The sequence below is a fragment of the Sphaeramia orbicularis genome, chromosome 11 (genome assembly GCF_902148855.1).
Source record: "Sphaeramia orbicularis chromosome 11, fSphaOr1.1, whole genome shotgun sequence".
NCBI classification, from domain to species: Eukaryota; Metazoa; Chordata; class Actinopteri; order Kurtiformes; family Apogonidae; genus Sphaeramia; species Sphaeramia orbicularis.
The window spans coordinates 41929545-41953453 of NC_043967.1; the positions used below are offsets into that span (position 1 = coordinate 41929545).

The following is a 23909-nucleotide window of genomic DNA, read 5'->3' on the forward strand; positions in this document are numbered from 1 at the left end:
GGTCTTTATGGGTTAAATAGTCTTAAATAGTCATGCTTGGTTTATGTTCAGTTAATGGTAGATTTTACAGATAAATTCACTTTTCTCAGGTTTTTTCTGTTTTTGGTAAAATACCCTCAAATGTAATCTCAGCATGATGATTAAAGTACATGATAAGTAAAATAAATATAAAAAAAATACCTGATTTTCACTGAAATAAATGCAAAATGAGAGGATATATTGTGATAAATAGTGTTAAATCACATAAAAAAAAAGGATTAAATAGAGAGAAAAACTAATATATGAAGTCTGACAAAAGTCGCACAGGGTCTTTATGGGTTAAATAGTCTTAAATAGTCATGCTTGGTTTATGTTCAGTTAATGGTAGATTTTACTGATAAATTCACTTTTTCTCAGGTTTTTCTGTTTTTGGTAAAATAACCCTCAAATGTAATCTCAGCATGATGATTAAAGTACATGATAAGTAAATAAATATAAAAAAAATACCTGATTTTCACTGAAATAAATGCAAATGAGAGGATAATATTGTGATAAATAGTGTTAAATCACATAAAAAAAAAGGATTAAATAGAGAGAAAAACTAATATATGAAGTCTGACAAAGTCGCACAGGGTCTTTATGGGTTAAATAGTCTTAAATAGTCATGCTTGGTTTATGTTCAGTTAATGGTAGATTTTACTGATAAATTCACTTTTTCTCAGGTTTTTTCTGTTTTTTGGTAAAATAACCCTCAAATGTAATCTCAGCATGATGATTAAAGTACATGATAAGTAAAATAAATATTAAAAAATACCTGATTTTCACTTAAATAAATGCAAAATGAGAGGATAACATTGTGATATAATGTTAAATCACATAAAAAAGGATTAAATAGAGAGAAAAATTCATATTTGAAGTCTGACCAAAAGTCCCAGAGGGTCTTTATGGGTTAAATAGTCTTTAAACTATCTGTGTGTAAGAATAAGTACTGACATTATAGCAAATAACTGGCATTAGAGAAGTAGAAATGGTTGTTTGGGACACATTCATGTTTCCTTAACCTTATGTTGATGAATCCACAACCCCAGAGTGCTTAAATGTCAATATTTGTGACTTAACACCATCTAAAATCACGGACAATGAAGAGGGTGTTTATCTTGGTGTCTCAAATACTGCCATTAAATGCATCAGAGGCTATAATCTATGTTTACATCTCAAGCAAAAGCAGCCTGGTCTTGAAAAGGTCAGTGGCCACTCAGGAAACAACCTTCCCTCTTATCAGACTCCATTAAGCCCCTTTTACATCCACGGGTTTGTTCCTCCGGCTGTAAACTGTCTCCTCAGGCTTCAGGCGTCGCTGAAATCCACTTTACCGTACACACAAGGGTCTGGAAACATCATTTTCTGATCCGACAGCAGTTCGTCGGTGACGGTGAGCTCCTCCAGCTCCGTGGTGAAGTGGTCGGTGCTCTCCACCATCGACGTGTCCTTAACGGCGCTGTAGGTGAGGGCCACGCTGTAGGCCGCGGGCTTATCCGAGCCTTTCCTCCCGCAGCGGCAGATCTTACGGAAAGCGGCGCGAAACTTCTGTGACATGGCGTTGTAGATGACCGGGTTGATGGCGCTGTTGAGGTAGATGCAGACCCGCAGAACAGGAGGAACCAGTTGTCCAGGTAGGCCCGGTCCAGGAAGGAGTTCACCACCACCAGAGTCCGGTACGGCATCCAGAGCACGGCGAACAAGACCACCACCACAGCCAGCATCTTGGTCACCTACAGCCAGTGATGGGAGTAATGGGTTAGAAAAGTAATGCATTACAGTACAGGTGTCAAACATGCGGCCCGGGGACCAAATCTGGCCCGCCAAAGGGTCCAGTCCGGCCCTTGGGAGGAATTGAGAAATGTAAAAATTACACTAAAATATTAACAATTATTTTAGTTTAGGTTCCACATTCAGACCAATTCAACCAGTAAAATACAGGCTGACAAAAAAAAACGGGAACTTTTTAACAATCCAATAAAACCAAGAGTGATGGAAGAAAAATTTTTATTCATAGTAATTGAAACCTTAAAACATGCCATTTAAGAAACAATGATGGAATTTTCATGTTTTAAAACTACAGGGTGACCCAAAAAAACGGGAATTTTTGAAGTGCGTATTGGCAGACATGAGCAAGTGGCAGCACTGCGAGACAGTGACCTTGTGCAAGTAAACACAGTCAGCGTCATATATTCAGTGTTAAAGTAAATTGACTCTCAAAGTTGCTTCAACACTGATAAGAGCAAGACACCTTTCAGTGTTAAAAAACAATGACTCTGAAAAGCCCCGTCCACCTACCTCTGCGCTCAAACTGAGTAAGAAGTTGGACTCTGGCATCGCCATCTTCCTCGCATCGAAAAATTGCGTTTGTAAGTTTGTGGAAAATAAACTATTGCTTTTGTTGTTTCATCCAAGCAGATTCTGTGTGCGAGAATATAGTTACGTCGTCGTCGTCAATGTTGGATACGTGTTTTCAAAATACCGAATTACAAATGGAAAACGTGATACCAGGTCGGCGGCTTTCATTTTACATGTCATTTTAGGTTTACTTTTAATTGCAATATTTAATTTTTACTTAGAATAAATTGGGTACAGAAATAATTGTATCTTTTTTTCACCCCTGCAGACACTGGGACTATAGTACATCACATGTAACACTGGTAGGAGGCAGTTAGAAATCAACACTCTTTGGAGTAATTTATTTATTAACATGTAGTGTTAAGTAGGTTTAACGCTGGAAAAGTTATTTCTTAACATTTAACTCTTCAGTGTTGAATGTGAGTAACACTATGGATGTTACTTCTCACATAGTGTAAAACTTGATTGACACTAATTAGTGTAGTGTAGTGTAAATATTAACTCTTACAAGAGTAAGTTGACTCTGGAAATGTAACTTGCACAGCCGCCAGTGGTTACTAAAATGGGGGTGTGTTTACTTGCTCAAGGTCACTGTCTCGCAGTGCTGCCACTTGCTCATGTCTGCCAATGCGCACTTCAAAAATTCCCGTTTTTTTGGGTAACCACTGGCGGCTGTGCGAGAATTGTTCGGTAACCGTGTGATCTCAAGATTCGGTAACGTTCCCTGGCCCCCTAGATCGCCAGATTTGTCCGTTTGTGATTTTTCTTGTGGGGCTATCTCAAGAGTAAAGTGTACACGACTCGACCAAGAACTGTGGATGAGTTAAAACAGAGAATTCAGGATGAAATTCACAGTATCCCAGCTGAGATGTTGCAGCGGTCAATGAGGAATCTCAACAGCAGATTTCAAGAATGCATTCGTACAGGAGGACGCCATCTACAGGAAGTACAGTGATCCCTTATTTTTCACGGTTAATGGGGACCGGCGCCCCCCCGCGAAAATCGAAAATCCGCAAACTGGAGCCGGAGCCCCCTGAGCCTATCCTAGACCTAGGTACATGTACATATGTATCTATAAATAGTATATAAGTACTGCAAATGTAATAATTATGAAATAAATGAGATATATATAAAAGAAAACAATGATTAGTACATGTATACATGCATATATATAGATCGGATACATGTACATGTACGTACTGTAAACATCTGAAAGAAAAGAATGTAGAAAGTAAACAAAACACACACACACATGCATACGTACTAACAGCTGATACATCTCTCTCCTCTCTTCATTCGTGACGCTTATCCATCGTATACGTACACACGAACACACGCACATCTACTCCCAGCTCTCTTTTCCTCTCATACGCACAAGAAACGAATCAGTTCTCCCTCTCGCCTCGGGGTAAGCGGTTGCTGGGCCGTCTGCGTTTCTCGTGTTGCTTACAGGAGGCTGTGAGTCATCGTTTGACGTTTCGCTGGCAGCTGCGGCCTCTCGTCTGCTGTGGGGTGGATTTTCACGGAATTTCCGCGATTTTTTTTCTTGATTTTTTTATTTTTTGATGAATATTTCTGAAAAATCCGCGAATAACTAAACCGCGGAACTTAAAGCGCGAATTGGCAAGGGATCACTGTAATTTTTAAAAAAGGAAAATTCCATCATTGTTTCTTAAATGGCATGTTTTAAGGTTTTAGTTACTATGAATAAAATATTTTTCTTCCATCACTCTTGGTTTTATTGGATTGTTAAAAATTTCCTGTTTTTTTTGTGTCACCCTGTACTATCATAATAATCTATAAATATTCACAAATCCAAATTTTCTCTTTGTAAATGTAAATATTTTCATGGATTTACACTAAACAAAGTATAATTTCACAAAAAAATGTGAATAACCTGAACAAATATGAACACCTGAAATGTTTTAAGAAAAATAAGTACAATTTTAACAATATTCTGCCTGATATTAAATGTTTGTTTATTTGTAGTGATCTGTAAGTTATAATGAACATTGAAAAGGATTGAACTGAAGCAGTAATATTGTTAAAATTACACTTATTTTTTCAGTTTGTTCATGTTATTCACATTGTTTGAAAGGATATTTTGTAGATGTAAATATTTCATTGTTTTAATTTGACTTTTTTCACTCTAAAACGTAGAGAAAATTTTGGAGTTGACATTTTATATAGTATTATGTTATTATTTTCACTGGTCCGGCCCACTTCAGATCAAAGTTAGCTGAATGTGGCCCCTGAACTAAAATGAGTTTGACACCTCTGCATTACAGTAACAGATTACTTTTTGCTGTAACGCAGTAGTGTAAGGCATTACAAATCAGTTTTCAGTAATATTTTACTCGGTACATGTTCAATAGTACTTTTCACCCGTAACGTAACTGCTCAACTGAACAAAAAAACAATGCACAAACAAAGCAAGACCGTGAGACCTTAAAGATGTAAATGTTGAAAAAAATGCAAGTGTTCCTGCTGGGATTCAACGTCGTAGACCGAGCGTTACTTAGTGAGCTATCTGTCCACATGGACTCAGGGGCGCAAATAGAATCGAAGCTTTATTGTCATGGCATAATAAATACGACGAAATGCACATGCCCCCCCACATAAAAAACACAAATAACATTCATACTACACTCTTCCCACGCATAAATACATTCAACAGGCACAACAAACACACCGAGAACACTTCACTATTAAAATACTACTATATAAAAGTGGGCAATTATATAAAAATGCAACTGTATAAAAAGTCCTCTGGCTAGGATTTTAACCCTTTCATGCACAGTGGTCACTCCAGTGGACAGTTACTCTACAGCTGTTCTCTTGTATATTCATGGATTTTGTTGTTTTACTTGCATATCAACCAACACAGTGGACACTTATGCACCATCCATAATACACTGCAATTCATACCGTTACTGTAACATTCCTGTTCTTGATAAACCTGATCCGCAGAAACCATATTTGAGCGTAAATCAATTGTTAGTTGTTATTAGACTGCAATTAACTTTTTTTTTGTTTGTTTGTTTTTTTTAAAGTTGTTGTGTTTTGTTGTTTTTTGCATATTATTTGAGTGAGTAATAACCACTATTATAGTATGTTAAAATGTGAGAAAACATCAGATTAGCAACATTAAAAAAAACATTTATTTAATAGTTTTCACACAGTATGTCAGTAAATACATGTTTCTTTGCTTCAAAAATTAAAAGCATGGTGTCCAGCTGAGTGGACATTTTTGTAACTCCATGAAAGATAGGTTAAAAAAATAAAATAAAATAAAATAAAATCAATCACGTTGTTTTTTTCATGCCTAAAGAGGAATCATGCACTCAGGAAAAAAATCTTGATTAAGGTTCTCATAATTCGTGCATGAAAGGGTTAATGTGCTGGTGCTGGTATTTGGGGGGGGGGGGGTATTATTGACTTTGAGGGGGGCGCCATTTATGATGAGAGTCTGTATGTAACCCCAAAGTAATCCAGGAGTAGTGTAATGCATTACAGCTCTGAGACAGTAATATTGTACGGTAAGGAACTACTTCTACATAATGGTAAAAAAGTAATCTGTAATGGATTACAGTTTGGAAGTAACTTGCACACATCTGCCTACAGCCAACAACTAGAAGCAGAAATATAAGAGCTGTAACGGTGGAAAACCTCCCACAGGAGTCTGCAGAGGAAGCATCAGACGGATCAATACTGTGGAGCGATGAAGAAGTAAATAAAAATAACAGCTGTGGGGCCACACATGACACGATGATGAAAAACAGAGCTGTAAAATGTCCTGACATTTACAACTCATATCGAAGCACACGATTTATGGTTCACAGTGGAAAAATTATGATCTGTTTTTTAGCGTCCCTGTTTGAAGGTGAAGTTCAGTTCGTTACAAGCACGTTTACATGTGTCGTACCTGTGGCAATAGACAGAGGTAACATGTCAACAGAGTCAAAAAACAATAACAAGTCAATATACAAACATTAATCACAAATACTTCATGACAACAATAATAAAAAAAAAAAAAAATAATACTATTACGACTATTATTACTCCCCAAGGAGAAGGTTGGAGTACTTCTGCCACTGGGATGTACACTGTTGTCCACACTGTAAAAAATAACTGTAGAATTGACACAAAAAAATTGTAAAATTGCAACATAAAAAAACTGTAAGTGGCAATACAAAGCAAAGTTGTTCATTTGAAAAGACTTTTGTGTTTACGATTAAACAAATATAGCTGTAGTTTATAGGAAGAGTATATGTGAACAAACCCGAGTTGTATGTAGAAATTATGTATGTCTATTGTTTTTAGAAAATAAAACTGTAAATTGAAAAGAATGTGGTGTCGTTTAACCCTTTCATGCATAGTGGTCACTCCAGTGGACAGCTATTCTACAGCTGTTCTCTTGTATATTCATGGATTTTGTTGTTCTTTTCTCTTTTTATTTGTATTTTTATTTTATTTTTTTTAGACACATCTTTATTAAAGTTTTTAAGACACTACATATCTTTTTCTGGCATGAATTGTAACATTATGTAGATCTCTCCTGAGCATAAACCCCCAGAATCACAAGCCCTCCCCATAGCTTTCACATAATTTATCAGTAATACATGTTTCTGTGCGTCAAAAATTAACTTGTGGTGTCCAGCTGGGTGGACATTTTGCAACTTCATGAAAAATACACTCATAAGATTTTTTTTTTTCTTGTTATTATTATTATTTATTTTATTTTTTTAAATTATTTTTTATTTTATTTTATTTTATTTTATTTTTTATTTTTCAGAAGAAAATTTTCAATCGCATTGTTTTTTTTCATGCCTAAAGAGGATAAAAACACTCAGAAAAAAAAAATAATGATTAAGGTTCTAATAATTCGTGCATGAAAGGGTTAAATTGCAAAGACCATAATTTTGAAATAACGGCGTATTTGCTTTTTTTTTTTTTTTTTTTTTCAATAAAAGGTTATAAAAAAGTAAACATTTAACAATGTAATATTTTACATTTGTAAATTAATGGGTTGGTAGAGTTGGTAAAATGGCTCGTCCAGTAACCAAAGGGTTGGTGGTTCAAATCCATATGTCAAAGTGTCCATGGAAGACATTCATTTTCTGAACCCGCTTTTCCTCACTGGGGTCACGGGGGTCGCTTGGAGCCTATCCCAGCTACATAGGGGCGAAGGCGGGGCACAAAGCAGGGTCCATGAAAGACACTGAAGCCTAAATTGACCTGATAGCTTTGGACACCATGAAGGTGTAGAAAATGCACTGAATAAGTGCAGTCCATTACCATTTAAATCCAGTGTTAAATGTACATGTTTAACCCATAAAGACCCAGCGCTACTTTTGGATCAGTTCCCAAATGAAATTTTCTCTATATTTAATCTTTCTTAAGCAATTTATTATATATTAGTTCTGTATTTTGCATTTTATCATATAAATCTAGTATTTTTCCTATATTTAATTCACTGATTGTGTAGATGTTCATAAAAGCCCAGATTAAAGGTTGAGGGTATTATACCAGAAACAGAAAAAAACGCAAAAAAGTGACTTTTCAGACGCATATATCATTAACTGAAGATACAACCAGGCATTTCCATCCATTGTCACTGATCCAACTCCATGGGTTTTACTGGTGAATCAATGTTGTAGAAGGTGACGGTGTTTCCACGTTCACTACGGGGCCTCTGAACGTCCAAATGGGTCATATGTGATGACCATGAAAAGATGACAAATTGTATTTCACACCGATTATTTACATCGATTGATAGAATTAATAGATCAACAGGTATTAAACAGTTTAGATCAGTAGATGCTTTTGGTTGGTGATGGATGTTTGGGTCTTTATGGTTAAAATGTTAAATCTACATGTCACTCCATAAATACGTTTACAGTTGGATGTGTTTTTTACAGTATTGTTCTGGTAACCACAGCAGCCAGTTTTTTTTTTTTTCCGTAAAAACAACAGGATTTTTTTTTTACAGTGCATAAAGTTGGAATTATTTTGTTTTCCTTCTTTTTTTTTTTATCCTATTAATACACATCAGTAATGACCTTTAACCAGGCGTAATGATTACATACTGAGTCCCTGTTACACTTAATATAAAATAAGAAAATACATTACATTGTCATAATAGTCCCTTTTACACAGCACTTCTGTAGCGGGAATATTTCCCCTTTATTCCAAAACGACGTCTGTGTAACATATGGTGGGATCATTTGGTTCCACCTTTATCACAGCTTTGATTACGCCTCTGGAGGTAGTAACCGAGCCGTGATAAAGGTGGAATCAGGATCCTGGAACACTGTGTAAAAGGAAAACCTCGAGTTACACAACCAAGATGTAATGTTTTGATGATATATTATGTGTGCGAACCTCATGCCAGGGGGATTTAACAATGAGCACGAGCCATTTACGGTACAACATATCAATGTGACCAGAGAGATGTCAACTGGGGAGACGCCCACATCCATTAGCTCACAGGTGTCAAAACATGTGGCCCGGGGGCCAAATCTGGCCCGCCAAAGGGTCCCATCTGGCCTTAGGATTAATTAGTGAAATGTAAAAATTACACTGAAGTAGGGATGTAAGGATACGAAAATTTCATATCGCGATTATTGTGACCAAATTATTCATGGTTATCATTATCGCGGTATTGTTGAAATTGTGCTAAAATTTTCAAAAAGTACTAATACACACACTGAAATAATTTAACCAAGTTGTATTTTGAAAAAAAAAAATAAATAAATAAATGCATAGATAAATAAATAAATAACAGGCACAATGTCCTTCTGTTGCAGAAACATTCAAATATTAACCCTTAGGTGGTCTGAGCTATATTTTGTCCGTTTTTCAGCCCTTTTGATTTTGCCTTTATCATACTATATAAACAAATATTACTACACCATGTTTGGAATGTTGTTTTTCAGCACAACTTCATCTATATCACCTGTCTATATTTTTTTCACCTCTTAACCTACTTATCATCAACTAAAAGGACAAAAAACACATAAAATTTTTAAAATCTGATTTGAAAAAAATTTGTTTAATTTATTGCATAAATAACACAAAGATGCTTAATGAACCTTTTCAAAGACTTAAACTGAATATTGGTCCAACTATAAATATATTAAATTGAAAATTGAAACTAAATTAAAATGTACTCAAATATTGACATATAAAGCAGATTTTTACATAGGGTTTTCCCCTAAAAGTGTGTAATCAACACGGTTATCATGATAATTAGAATTTAATCGGTAATACTAACCGTCTTCAATTTACCATGGTTTATCGTTATACTGGTAATCGTTACATCCTTACACTGAAGATATTAACAATCAATAGTGTAAAAATCATTTTAATTCAGGTTCAATACACAGATCTCATTTGGGTCAGATCACTAAAATAGTATCATAACGTATAAATAATGACAACTGCAGATTTTCTCTTTGTTTTAGTGAAAAAAAGTAAAATTACATGAAAATGTTTATATTAACAAACTATCCTTTTACAAAAAAATGTGAGAAACCTAAACAAATATGAACAAACTGAAATATCTTAAGAGAAATAAAAGCAATTTATCAATATAATACCTGGTACTATACATTTGGTGTATTTGTAATTGTAACATAAGTTGTAATGCACATGTGTAAATGATAAACTGAGGCAGAATATTGTTAAAATAGCACTTATTTTTCTTAAGACATTTGAAGTTGTTCATGTTGTTCAGATTTTTAATGAAACGTTGTAGATGTAAACATTATCATAATGTAATTTTACTTTTTTTCACTGTTATTATTTGACTGGTCCGGCCCACTTTAGATCATGTTGGGGTGAATGTGGCCCCTGAACTAAAATGAGTTTGACACCCCTGCGTTAGCTGTTGTCACTTCAGGCACAGGACCCTAAGCATGATAACATTTGTGGAACGGTGAAAGACGGGAAAGACTCTGGAGAGGTTAGCAACACCGCTATGATTGGGGTATTTCCAGTGCGCAAGTTATATGTCACACTATACGCAAGGTTATAATAGTTTTGGATTTTCATTATAGTTTAGTTTTATTTAGTTTTGACTTTTTTTTCTCTAATTCAGTTAGTTTTAATTAGTTTTTAGAGCAGGATTGCTAGTTTTTATTAGTTTTAATTTTTTTTTTTCTAAATGCTTAGTTTTAGTATTAATTTTATTTATTTTTTTCATATCTGTTCTCTTCTTCACTGTCGTATTCAAATAAATCCCAGACAGGACTCTTTCTCCCAACTTTAGTCTCCATGTTCCCAGGTAGAGTGGGGACTAGAAGACGACTCTAAACGACAAGTGACGGACCGTGGAAATGTCATATGGTGACGCTAGATAAAATTCCTCAAATGAATAAATCCATTTCAAATCAATCTGACATTACAAAGACGAAAACTAAGAGAATTTTATAAATCATTTTTAGACATTTTAGTTAGTTTTGTAAACACATAATACAGTTTCAGTTAGTTATTATTTTTTTTCTTCTACTTATAGTTTTTTTTTTTTTATTTCAGTTAACAAAAATGTTTTTTTCAGTTCTAGTTTTTGTCATTTCGTTCGTTTTTGTTAACGATAATAACCTTGACTATACGCTGCACTGAGTCACCGCCCCTTTGATTCCGTAACGCAGGTCCGCTGTGTAAAAGTCTCACCTCTGACCGATTTCCCACAGTCAAGCCGAAGGAGTAACAATGGCAACAAAAAAAAAAAAAAAAGGTGGGATCACAATCTTACCTTTTTTCTGGGATCTCTGTGTAAAAGTGGTGAATGATTTTAATAAAAAGAGCTAAATATTTTATCCAAAGTTGTGGGCAACACTATATATAGTCATGAAAATGCTATGAAAAATTGAGTTCAGTAATCAGCAATAAAATGCTAAGTTACATGGAAAAAATATTGACTGAAAAAGGTGTATTCTACCTTTACAGATGTAGCTACATCTCATTACACTTTCTGTATTCACTGTATTACAACAAACAAATATTTAAGTTAAAGCACACTATGACAATAACAACATTATTTTTTTTTCTCCCAACAGTTTCAGTAATAGTTTGCTGCCTATATATAAAAAATGTATGTTTTTATTTGGTGAACTGACCCTTTAAACCTGGTGAAACAAAACAATTAAGCTCTGAGTGAATTAAGTCTAAATCAGAATGAATTAAGTCAGTGAATTTCTAGTGGTTTTATTGTGGTTTGACACATTACATACAGTTCTGTGCAGAAGTCCTACACCAACATTAGGTTTATTAGATTAAGAACGTTCTAATGCAGGGGTGTCAAACTCATTTTAGTTCAGGGGCCACATTCAGCCTAATATGATTTAAAGTGGGCTGGACTAGTAAAGTAATATAAATAATAGGATAAGAACTTTTGAGTGAAAAAAGTCACTTCCGTAATGAAAATGTTTACATCTACGAACTGTACTTGAACATAACATGAACAAATATGAACAACCTGAAAATTTGTTAGTAAAATAAGTGCAATGTTAATGATATTACGCCTCAGTTTATCATTTATACATGTGAATCACAACTTTAGAGATCACAGTGGATCTACAAATACACAAAATATGAAATAACAGGGAGAATTTTATTAAAATTCCACATACTTCTCTTAAGACATTTCAGATATTCACATTTTTTTGTAAAAGGATAGTCTGTAAATGTGAACATTTTTGTGCAATTTTACTTCTTTTTTCACAAAAACAAAGAGACAAATTTACAGTTTTCATTATTTATTGGTTATTATGATAGTATTTTATTGGTCTGATCCACTTTAGATTGAAATGACCTAAAATGATTTAACATACTTGATTGTTGATATCTTCAGTGTAATTTTTGCATTTCACAAATTCATCCCAGGGGCCGGACTGGACCCTTTGGTGGGCCGGAGTTGGCCCCCGGGCCGCATGTTTGACACCTGTGTTCTAATGCATTTGTCAGTGTTTGTATCAATATCCAATGTGGATATGTGAGAAGTACGTACAGCAGTAAACTAAGTCGAATGTTTGTATGTAACATTAAATATTATTTTAGCATTATGATAGTTTATATTGTTTTCAGTGTTGGTGTGTCAATATGTTATGTTTGTCAAAGTTGAAGATGTGCTCTAAGATAATGTATAAAGCTTTAGCCTACTCCTTTTAAGTCTGACTGCACAAATTAAATATTTAACTGGTGAAGTTTGTATTTTACATTTTTATTCTCATGGAGTGATTTATTGGATCTATGGACTGGATGGATCTGTGGATTGTATTTGTTCTTCAGACTGAAATTTAATAAACGCAACAAGCAGTAAAACACAAAACCCAGCTTTTATAAACCAGTGATAGTGTTTAGTTTGACCTTGTGTGAGATTTATTGTGTTCATTTTCTGATGTTTTATACCAGGTTTCATTCAACACACCTCATAATTTTAAGTGGGACCAAATGTTATCAGAAACAACTCTCTAAGACAGTGTTTTTCAACCTTGGGGTCGGGACCCCATGTGGGGTCGCCTGGAATTCAAATGGGGTCGCCTGAAATTTCTAGTAACTGATAAAAATAAATAAAATCTTACTAATAAAAAATATATGCTGAGTTGAGAGAGACAATCCCAATACATAACAGACATGACAAACTGAAGCTGAAACTGAAGCACTGTGGTTCTGTTTATCTGTCAAATGTTCATTGTGGTCAGTTTCAGATGCTGCAGCTCTTTCATAATTCATAGTTTTAGTTCTTGTTTGTTCAGTATTATTTGTCAGCCTTGTAAATCCAAGCTGGACTGACTGTATATATCCTGACCAAGGGAAATAAAATTCTCACTTTGTGCAGTAATCTACACCTGGCTTTACTGCCTCCATCCATAATAATATATAGTATATAGACCAAATGTCCTCTAAAATTAATATTTATTTGCAACATAGTATAGCAAACTATTACATGATCAAAAACAAATTAATTTAGCAAAAAAACAAAAAAAGTCTGTGTTTTGAATCTCTGGGGTCGCCAGAAATTTGTGATGTTAAAATGGGACACGAGCCAAAAAAAGTTGGGAACCACTGCTCTAAGAGTTAAACCAGGGGTGTCAAACATGCGGCCCGGGGGCCAAATGCCAAGGGGTCCAGTTCGGCCCGTGGGATGTTTTTGCCAAGTGCAAAAATTCCATAGGCTTGAATTGAATTAAGCAAAAAAAAAAAAAAAAAAAATTGGACTTGAACTAAGGAAAAAATCTTGAATTAAGCCAAAAAAAAAATCTGCGATTAAGTAAAAAAAAAAAAAAAAAAGTTCAATTAAGCCAAAAAAACAAAAAACTCCAATTTTTAGCAAAAAAATCTTGAAGTAAGCCAAAAATATTTTCAATTAAGTTAAAAAATCTTGAATTAGGCCAAAAAAAAATCTTCAATTAAGTTAAAAAAAAATCTTGAATTAAGCAAAAAAAATCTTGAATTAATAACTTAATTTTTTATTCTTTGTTTCAGTGAAAAAAATAACATAAAATTCTTCCTAAAGTTTTTCAGAATTTCTTTATGTTGTCTTATGTTATTCACAACTTTTCGACACAATACTCAAGCACATTTTATCTTCCGTACTGCTGAACTTCAGTCTGTCAGTATTCTCTAAAATACCGTGGACCAAATCTGTGGAATAATCTAAGACCTGAATTTCAATCAACATCTACTTTATCATTGTTTAAAAAGCATCTGAAAAGGACTTCAATTCATGAAAAAATGTAAGGCTGTATATCACTTGATTTGTATTTGATGATTTGTAATGTGGATTACATTTTTGCTGTTTTTATTTTAGTTTATTGTTTCAGTTATATTGTCATTTTTAATTCTTTTTTGTGTATTGTTCATTTCGGGGGAAGTATTCATACAAGCCTTCTTTTTTTGGCTTCTAACCTCTCCTGCACAATTTTGTTACTTGTTTGAATGTTGTTTTTTTTACCATTGCTGTTTTATTATGTGCAAATAAATAAATAAATAATGAAAATATTACATTTACAAACTATCCTGTAACACTAAAATGTGAATAACCTGAACAAATATGAACAACCTGAAATGTCTAAAGAAAATTGAACTCAATTTTAACAGTTTTTCTTCCTGTTCCTCAGTGTTTAGTGTCTTTGCAGATCTGATCCATAATGTACATGTAGAAATGATAAGTTGAGGAATAATATTGTTAAAATTGCACTACACTGTAAGCCCGGATAAGTAGAGTTTACTCAAAAATTTTAGGCGAGTGATTGCACTTAAACGATTTGAGTAATGATCGACTAATCAGTTGGTTTAAGTAGGTTCAACTTTAATGCTAAAAGTATTGAACTTAAACTTTTAAGTAGAAAACACTAAAAGACAAGTTATTCGTACTTTAAATCTGCTGTAAAATCAACCCCACTATCCAACCATTCAACTCAGCATTTTAGGTTAAACCGACTAATTTTCTCAATTGTGCCCAGATTAATTTAACATTGATTAAAGAACTCTATTTAAGATAATCAAACTCAAAATCCTATTCCTGATCAAGATATTTACAACATTTTTGACTTAATATTGTAGTATGATTGGAAATTAGCTCAATGTCTTTTGGCAGTACAGGAAGAGCTTTGAAGCAACAAATTATTAAAATTTTTATTGTACACAAACAATTTTTGAGGAATAGTAAAGCCATTACTCTTCCTATGGCTCTGACACATGGTGCAGCTCTACAAAAATACAAAAACAAACACAAAAAGGCCAATAAACACTGCCATACACACATTAAATCCAAATTAACACTAACACCACAACCCCGCTGAACCCCTGCACAGAAAAATAACACATTTTCAACAACATGCCCAATACCCACAATGCAATGCGAAGATAAAAAAGGTGTGGTCATGACTAAAACTTAGTGATTTAATTCCATTCAACTTAAACTTTTTCGTACTTTCAACTATGTCTACAAATTAGTAGAATATACTGAACATTTTATGGTAACATCATAAAACTTACATCATTAACTGCATAAAGCATTTTAGTAAATACAAATTCCGGGCTTACAGTGTAAATTTTCTTATGTTTTTGAATTCAAATTTCAGTTTTTTTAAGAGTTTTTTTTTTTTTTTTTTGGATAGTTTATAAAAGTAAATATTTTCAGAATTTAATGTTGTTGGTTTTTTTTACACTAAAACAAAGACAAAAATTTGGAATTGTCATTATTTATAGGTTATTATATAACACTGGTCAACAACACATTTATTGTTTAAGTTTTTTGAGCTGATTTAGGATAATTTTGGTGTGCTGAATCCAAAAATCACATGAATTTTGCTCAATCAGGTCAACTTTCTGAACTATGCTACATATTGGCTTTTTAACATTTTTGCTTATATTTATGGGCATTTTCACATCATATGATACAAAATTCTTTCATATTTCTTGCAATAAACGAGTTCTGAAGATTTTACTTTTGCCAATTTATGATTAATGGTTTTTTTAATATTACAGGTGAATGAAATGGCTTCGACTAGAAGATCTTGCAAAAATAAGCCTGACGTATTCTGCTACATCTGTGGTGAATACACCATTGTACCTAACAGGAATCAAGTGATCAAATGATTTTTTTTTTCTCTTAAAACCTATTTTGGGTGAGAACTATATAAAAAATCAACTGATAAAGTCACAAAAATTTAATCAATTTTGTGAGAAGATCAAATTTTTCAAAATCAAATTAGCAAAAAAACCTGACCTGATTGAGAAAAACAGATGTCATTTTTGGATTTAGCGGTGCAAAATGGTCCTAATTCAGTTGAAAAAACCTAGACAACTTGCAAAAAACATTTTTTTGTAACCCAGTGTTATTTTCATTTGTTGTATATAAGCAGCTAAAATAACCTGTTGAATGTGCCTTTTCTAAATCACTTACATTTACCAATCTACTTTTACTTTTTACTTTTTAAATTTTATATTGTCCTTCCAAACTCTGCACTGCAACTCTTACTTTAATGTGTATGTTTTTATATTTTTGGATTTTATGTGTTTTCTTACTTGCTGTTTTTAATCACCTTTTACATGTTTCTTTTATAATGTTTTAAATGTGTTTCTTTTTCCCTTGTCGTTGTATTTCAATGTCCTGTGTGAAGCACCTTGAATTGCCTTGTTGCTGAAATGTGCTATACAAAATGTTCCTAATTCAGTTGAAAAAACCTAGACAACTTGCAAAAAACATTTTTTTGTAACCCAGTGTTATTATTTTACTGGCCCCGGCCCACTTCAGATCAAATTTAGCTGAATATGGCCCCTGAACTAAAATGATTTTGACACCCCTGAGTTAAATTGACACTGTTTTTTACTGTGTGTGTGTATATATATATATATATATATATATATATATATATATATATATATATATATATATATATATATATATATATATATATATATACATATATATACAGGGTGGGGAAGCAAAATCTACAATGAACATTTAGTTGTTTTTTCTCAGCAGGCACTACGTCAGTTGTTTTGAAACCAAACATATATTGATGTCATAATCATACCTAACACTATTATCCATACCGTCTCAGAAACTTTTGCCCATATGAGTAATCAGGAAAGCAAACGTCAGAGTGTGTGATTTGCTGAATGCACTCGTCACACCAAAGGAGATTTCAAAAATAGTTGGAGTGTCCATAAAGACTGTTTATAATGGAAAGAAGAGAATGACTATGAGCAAAACTATTACCAGAAAGTCTGGAAGTGGAGGAAGCAACAAAAAACGAACCAAAGCTTTTATTAAAGCTCTCTAATCCAAAATCCTAAAGGATCCAACCAAATCCATGAGAAAAATGGCAATTGAACTTGAGGTAGACAACAAGACCGTTAGAAATGCAGTAAAATATGATTTGAAGTTAAAATCTTACACAAGAACACCAGAACACTTGTTGACAACAGCAACAAATCCAACTTTATCAATTTTTGGGAATCATGTTTATGGCCGCCTTCTAGCCCAGATCTAAACCCTCTGGATTCTGCTATTTGGGGCGTTTTAGAACATGCTACCAATAGAACATCACACAGCAATGTCGACTTTCTTAACCCTTTCATGCATACTGCTCACTGCAGTGGACAGCTACTCTACAGCTGTTCTCTTGTATTTTCATGGATTTTGTTGTTCTTTTCTGTTTTTGTTTTTTTTTGTTTACACATATCTTTATTAAAGTTTTAAGACACTACATATCTTTTCTGACATGAATTGGTAAAATTATGTAGCTCTCTCCTGAGCATAAACCCCCAGAATCACAAGCCCTCTCCATAGTTCTCACACAATTTATCAGTAAATACATGTTTCTGTGCATCAAAAATTAAATGTGTGGTGTCCAGCTGACTGGATTTTTTTTGCAACTTAATGAAAAATAGGTTCATAATATTTTTTATTATTTTTTTTTTTTTTATGTATTTAAAAAAAAAAAATTTAATTATTTTTTATTTTATTTTATAATTTATTTTCCAGAAGAAAATTTTCAATCGCATTGTTGTTTTCATGTCTAAGGGGAATAAAAACACGCAGGAAAAAAATTTGATGAAGGTTCTCATAATTCGTGCACGAAAGGGTTAAAGATACTATTGAAGAAGAATGGGAGAAGTTGTCACCCGAATATTTGAGGAACACTTGCGCAAGTTTCAGGAACCGTGTGAAGGCAGTTATTGAGAAAGAAGGAGGACACATAGAATAAAAACATTTTCTATTATGTACATTTTCTTGTGGCAAATAGATTCTCATAACTATTTGGTCATACACTGTCTTTCAATCCCTGTCTGAAAATATTGTAAATTTTGCTTCCCCACCCTGTATATATTTGAAAAATCTGTGAAACTGCATTTAAAACTTTTGGCATCATTTGCAGAAAAGCAGGACATTTTTGTAAACTAACTTCAGATGGACACTTTTGGAGCTGAAGCTGTGCGTCAGCCAGGATCTCACACCACCCACCTGTCTGCGGGAGGTCGCGGTGGAACTGGAGTGACGTGAGTTTTTACAGCTGGTGTTGTTATTGATGGTGTGGTTATTGTGTCCGTTCTTCTTCTTCTTCTTCTCCTTGGTGTCGGAGGGTAGCGGGTTAAGGAAAAGGATCCTGGCAATGAGTCCGTACAGAACCGCAGAGAGCAGCAGAGGCACCACAAAAAACACCCCAAAGTCAAAAAAATAAATGGGTAAATAAAACTTCCTGGGGACTCTGTAACCGCAGGTGATGATGGTGATGTTATCATAGACGAGCTCCTGGATGTCTGAGAGGTAGAACCACATGACGCAGTACAAAGAAGTGAAAGCCCAGACGAATAAAATAATCTTTTTGGCTCTGGATAGGGTGCACAGAAACTGGGCTTTAATGGGATGACAGATGGCGATGTATCTTTCGATGGTGAAGGCTGTTATGGAGCAGGAGGACGCGTTGATCCCGAGGTACTGGAAGTAGGTGATGCAGAGGCACCCATAGTGGCCGAACACCCAGGAACCGAAGATGCTTTCTGTAATAGCGGGTAAACCAGCTGCTGTGAGCACCATGAGGTCAGCCACAGCCAAACTGACCAGGTAACAGTTAGTAGGAGTCCGCATGTGTTTGGTAGTGAGCACCACCAGGATCACCATGACATTACCAACGATCCCTAAAGCGCAGATGATGAAAAGTAACAAACTACTAATGACTTTGTACTGAATACTGTGGTCCATCCAAACCCCTAAAGTGTGATTCACCTCCGGAGATGTTGTAAAGTTTTCCATCCTGTTTTAAATCAGGCTCAGATATCCAAAAAAAAAAAAAAAAAAAGTCGAATCCTGGTTTTTACGCGTCCGTGCGTAACGCTTCGGTTTTTACGCACGGCTAAGAGGAGAAATCTACAAACTCTACGAGTCTAAAGAAACGTGTGTGGAAGCTTTCAGCAGCATCCTGTCGTGTGATGCACTTCACTTCAACGCTAAGTGACGAAGAGTAGCTCGGAATGATGATGTGCCGTGCGTAAAAGGCGACGCGTCGTCTTGATCTGGTCGGAGCAAACTGTGCCTGATGGACAGATGGTGCTTTGGTTTTGAGCCCTGATTTTGGCACGAGCTCTCATTACGCATGCGAGGGGATAAGCCCATCATTACATTTTCCAATACAGACCTCCCCCATCAATATAAATAACTGTTTGAAAACCAAAAATATATTAACCCTTTCATGCACGAATTATGAGAACCTTAGTCAATATTTTTTTCTTGAGTGTTTTTGTTCCTGTTTAGGCATGAAAAAAACAATGCAATTGATTTTTATTTTACTTATTTTTTTATTTTTTTATGAACGTATTCTTCATGGAGTTACAAAAATGTCCATTCAGCTGGACACCATGCATTTAAGTTTTGAAGCAAAGAAACATTTATATAAAAATCATCATCAGAAAGTGATATACTGTTTGAAAACTATGAAATAAAAGCATTTTTAATGCCACTAATTGCTAAATTGCTGCTGTTTTCTCACATTTTATCATACTCTAATATTAGTTATTACTCATTTCATGGAGATAATATCCTCCTGAGACCCAGGAAATGGACAGTTTTAGCTTTTTTACATTAAAAAAATTGCCTTGATTGGAAACTGCATAATGCAACAGTTTTTTAAGATACATTTTTAAAACTACTTTTATTTATTGATTGATTTTTTTTAATGGAATGTCCTTTGTAATGGACAGCATTTTTAAAGTAAAACTGTCAAACTTTTGTCCCCTACAGAGGACAAAATGCATTGCTGGGTCTCAGGAGGATATGCAAAAAAAAAAAAAACAACAACCAAAAAAACAGACATTTGTTTGTTAATTACAGTCTAATACCAATTAGCATTTGATTTACACTAAAACATGTTACTGCAGATCAGGTTTATCAAGAACAGCAAAGTTACAGTAATTGTATGAATTGCAGTGTTTTGGATGAAGCATAAGAGTCCTGATATGGAACTAAAACAACAAAACCCATGAATGAACAATAGAAAAGCCGTAGAATAACTGTCCACTGGAGTGACCAGTGTGCATGAAAGGGTTAAATTTATCTATGTTTTTGTTATGACAGTTTTACAGGTAGTCTGGAATAAAAACTCTGAAAGCGATAAAACGACTAAAGGGAGATTCTGTTTTGTGTTTTTCAAGGACAGCTGAGTCTCTTTACAACAGTTTTTGTGTCAAGTTTTTATTCTGAAATATTTGGCATCGGTGATTTTTGAAGGTGACAGAGAAAAAAAAGTCACCTTTCTTCATATTTTTGTAACATTTTCCCTTATAAGTCTATATTTACTTCAGTTAAAGATGCATAAATCATAAAGTCAGAAGATGAAGATGGGTTTGCTTTACCCATAAACACCCAAAGATCCACTACTGATCAAAAGCATCTACTGATCTAAACTGTAGATCCATTAATTCTATCAATCCATGTAAATAATTGGTGTAAAATACAGTTTTTCATCTTTTCATGATCATCAGATATGACCCATTTGGATGCTCAGAGGCTCTGTAGTTACCATGGAAACACTGTCATCTTCTACAACATTGATTCACCAGTAAAACCCATAGAGTTGGATCAATGACAGTGCTCGGACATGCTGGTGTATGTTCAGTTAATGGTAGATTTTACTGATAAAGTCACTTTTTCTCTTTTTTTTTCTGTTTTTGATAAAATAACCCTCAAATGTAATCTCAGCATCATGATTAAAGTACAAGATCGGTAAAATAAATATCGGAAAATACCTGATTTTCACTGAAATAAATGCATAATAATAAATGTTGGATCAATGACAGTGAATGAAGACACTTTTGTTAATGATAAATCGTACTTTTAAGTCACTTTTTCTTCATTTTTACTGATCTGATATAAAAACTTTGACTTTAATCTGAGCTTTTATGAACATCTACATGATCAGTGAATTAAACATCGGAAAATAGATGATTTTCACTGGAAAAAAATGCAAAATTTAGAGGAGAATGTTGTAATATATGGTGATAAATCTCTTAGGAAAGGTTAAATAGAGAAAAAATCATTTGGGAACTGACACAAAAGTCACACTAGGTCCTTAAATGCTAAATAGTTTCACATTTTGCTGCCTTTCCTTTTCTTTCCTTTCTACTTTAATTCTATGAAACTAAAACAACTCATCCCTGAACATCCTACAACTACAGCTAAAATATGAGCCTATATTTCACATCAAGACTGTGCACAAATAAAATCCCTGTTACACAAACTTATTTCACGCTATGCTTCACTGTGTGAGAAGCTGAAACAGTCCAATATGTAAAACCAAAAAGGCAGAGGGCCAGATCTGCATAACCTGCATTATGCTGCCTCACTGTCCAACAACATGGGAATGTGCAGTTGTCTTTTTCTCTGCACAACACTGTGGAGGTGGGAAACTCTCCTCCACACCAACTGTGCACATTCACAGAGCTGAGCTGAGAATGGTGACGATCACGCCAACACTCCACTTTATTTCTGCAATTGTGCCTCAGAGCTTCCTGCCATCCGTCCCGAACAACAGGTGGATAGAGACGGCAGGGAATTACATAATACCGCCTCCTTTTTCTCCCATTATTCCCATTCAGCTCCGAGAACATGAAGAAATAACGGGTTTTATCTTTTCTTTGTCAAGCTGTGTGAAGTTTCAGACGAATCACATAATCACATGATCAGGCTGTTTATTTTACAGGTTCAGGTCAAAGATGAGGGTTTTTTTTTAAGAGTTTTCTGTCTCTATAAGATTAATTTAGTGAGATTTATTGTCTGAAGTTTACAGTGAAGCCATCTGTCCTTGACAAACGCTGTGGATAAAATGAAAGGTTCTTATGGAGACGGAGGCTTTGAAAGGACGCACAGTACAAGTTCAGCCATCTGTTCGTTAAAATAAAGAATAACATACATTTGATGTCCTCAGATCAGCTACAGCACAGGTGTCAAACATGCGGCCCGGGAGCCAAAACCGGCCAGCCAAAGGTTCCAATCAGGCCCGCGGGATGAATCTGCAAAGTGCAAGTTAGGGCATCAAACTCAAAAATAGTATCATAATAATCTAGAAATAATGACAACACTTATTTTTTTCTCTTTGATTTAGTGCAAAAAACATTAAATTATGAAAATGTTTACATTAACAAACTATCCTTTAACAATAAAATGTGAATAACCTGAACAAATATGAACAACCTGAAATATCTAAAGAAAATCAAGTGCAATTTTAACAATATTCTGCCTGTTACTAAATGTTTTGTGCCTTTGTAGATCTGATCTGTAATGCATATGTATAAATGATAAGTTGAGGCATAATACTGATAAAGTTGTATTTATATTTCTTAACAAATTTCTTTTTTTTCAGGTTATTCACATCCTTTTTGTTTGGATAGTTTGTAAACGTCAATATTGGCATAATTTAATGTAATTTTTTGCACTGAAGTAATTTGGAGTTGCCGTTATTTATTGGTTATCATGCTATTATTTTACTGGTCCGGCCCACTTCAGATCAAATTGGGCTGAATGTGACCCCCGAAGAAAATGAGTTTGACTCCCCTGAGCTACAGAATCCAGTCTTTACCATTACAACACTGTCTAAAGCACAGGTGTCAAACATGCGGCCCGGGGGCCAAATCCGGCCCACCACAGGGTCCAGTCCGGCCCCTGGGATGAATTTGCGAAATGCAAAAATTACACTAAGATATTAACAATCCTTTTAGTTCAGGTTCCACATTCAGAACAATTTAATCTCAAGTGGGCGGGACCAGTAAAATACGATCATAATAACATCTAAATAATGACAACTCCAAATGTTGCTCTTTGTAAATGTAAATGTTTTCATGTATTTACATTAAAACAATGTATAATTTCGCAAAAAATGTAAATAACTTGAACAAATATGAACAACCTGAAATGTCTTAGGAGAAGTAAGCACAATTTTAACAATATTCTGTCTGTTATTAAATGTTTTGTGTGTTTGTAGATCCACTGTGATCTGTAAGTTGTAATGTATGTGTGGAAATGATAAACTGAGGCATGAAATTGTTAAAATTACACTTATTTTTTCAGTTTCTTCATGTTATTCACATCTTTTGAAAGGATAGTTTGTAGATGTAAACCTTTTCATAATGTAAATGAACTTTTTTCGCTCTAAAACAGAGAAAAGTTTAGAGTTGACAATATATATATTTTACTGGTTTGGCCCAATTCAGATCAAATTTAGCTGAATGTGGCCCCTGAACTAAAATGAGTTTGACACCCCTGGTCTAAAGGATTATATTTACCACAGGGACAATGTCCAGACTTTGATTGTTGCCTTATGTTCAGTCACATCTCAGCTGCAGAGAATTCTTTGAAGAAATAACAAAGAGTTTTACTGCCACCCAAAGGACAACGCTGACTAGTACCAAACTGCAACAACAGTTTTAGTATTTCATTAATATAATCATGTACTACAATGACAGCAGCTTTGTGTGCATTTTAAATATTTATTAATAATCCCCAAAGAGATATTTTCTTTACATTT

General features: G+C 34.2%; 1 pseudogene; it reads right to left on the bottom strand.

Annotated features, from left to right (window-relative positions):
- Positions 1-1262: 1262 nt before the first annotated feature.
- Positions 1263-19168, bottom strand: LOC115428496 (thyrotropin-releasing hormone receptor-like; annotated as a pseudogene).
- Between the last annotated feature and the right edge of the window lie 4741 nt (positions 19169-23909).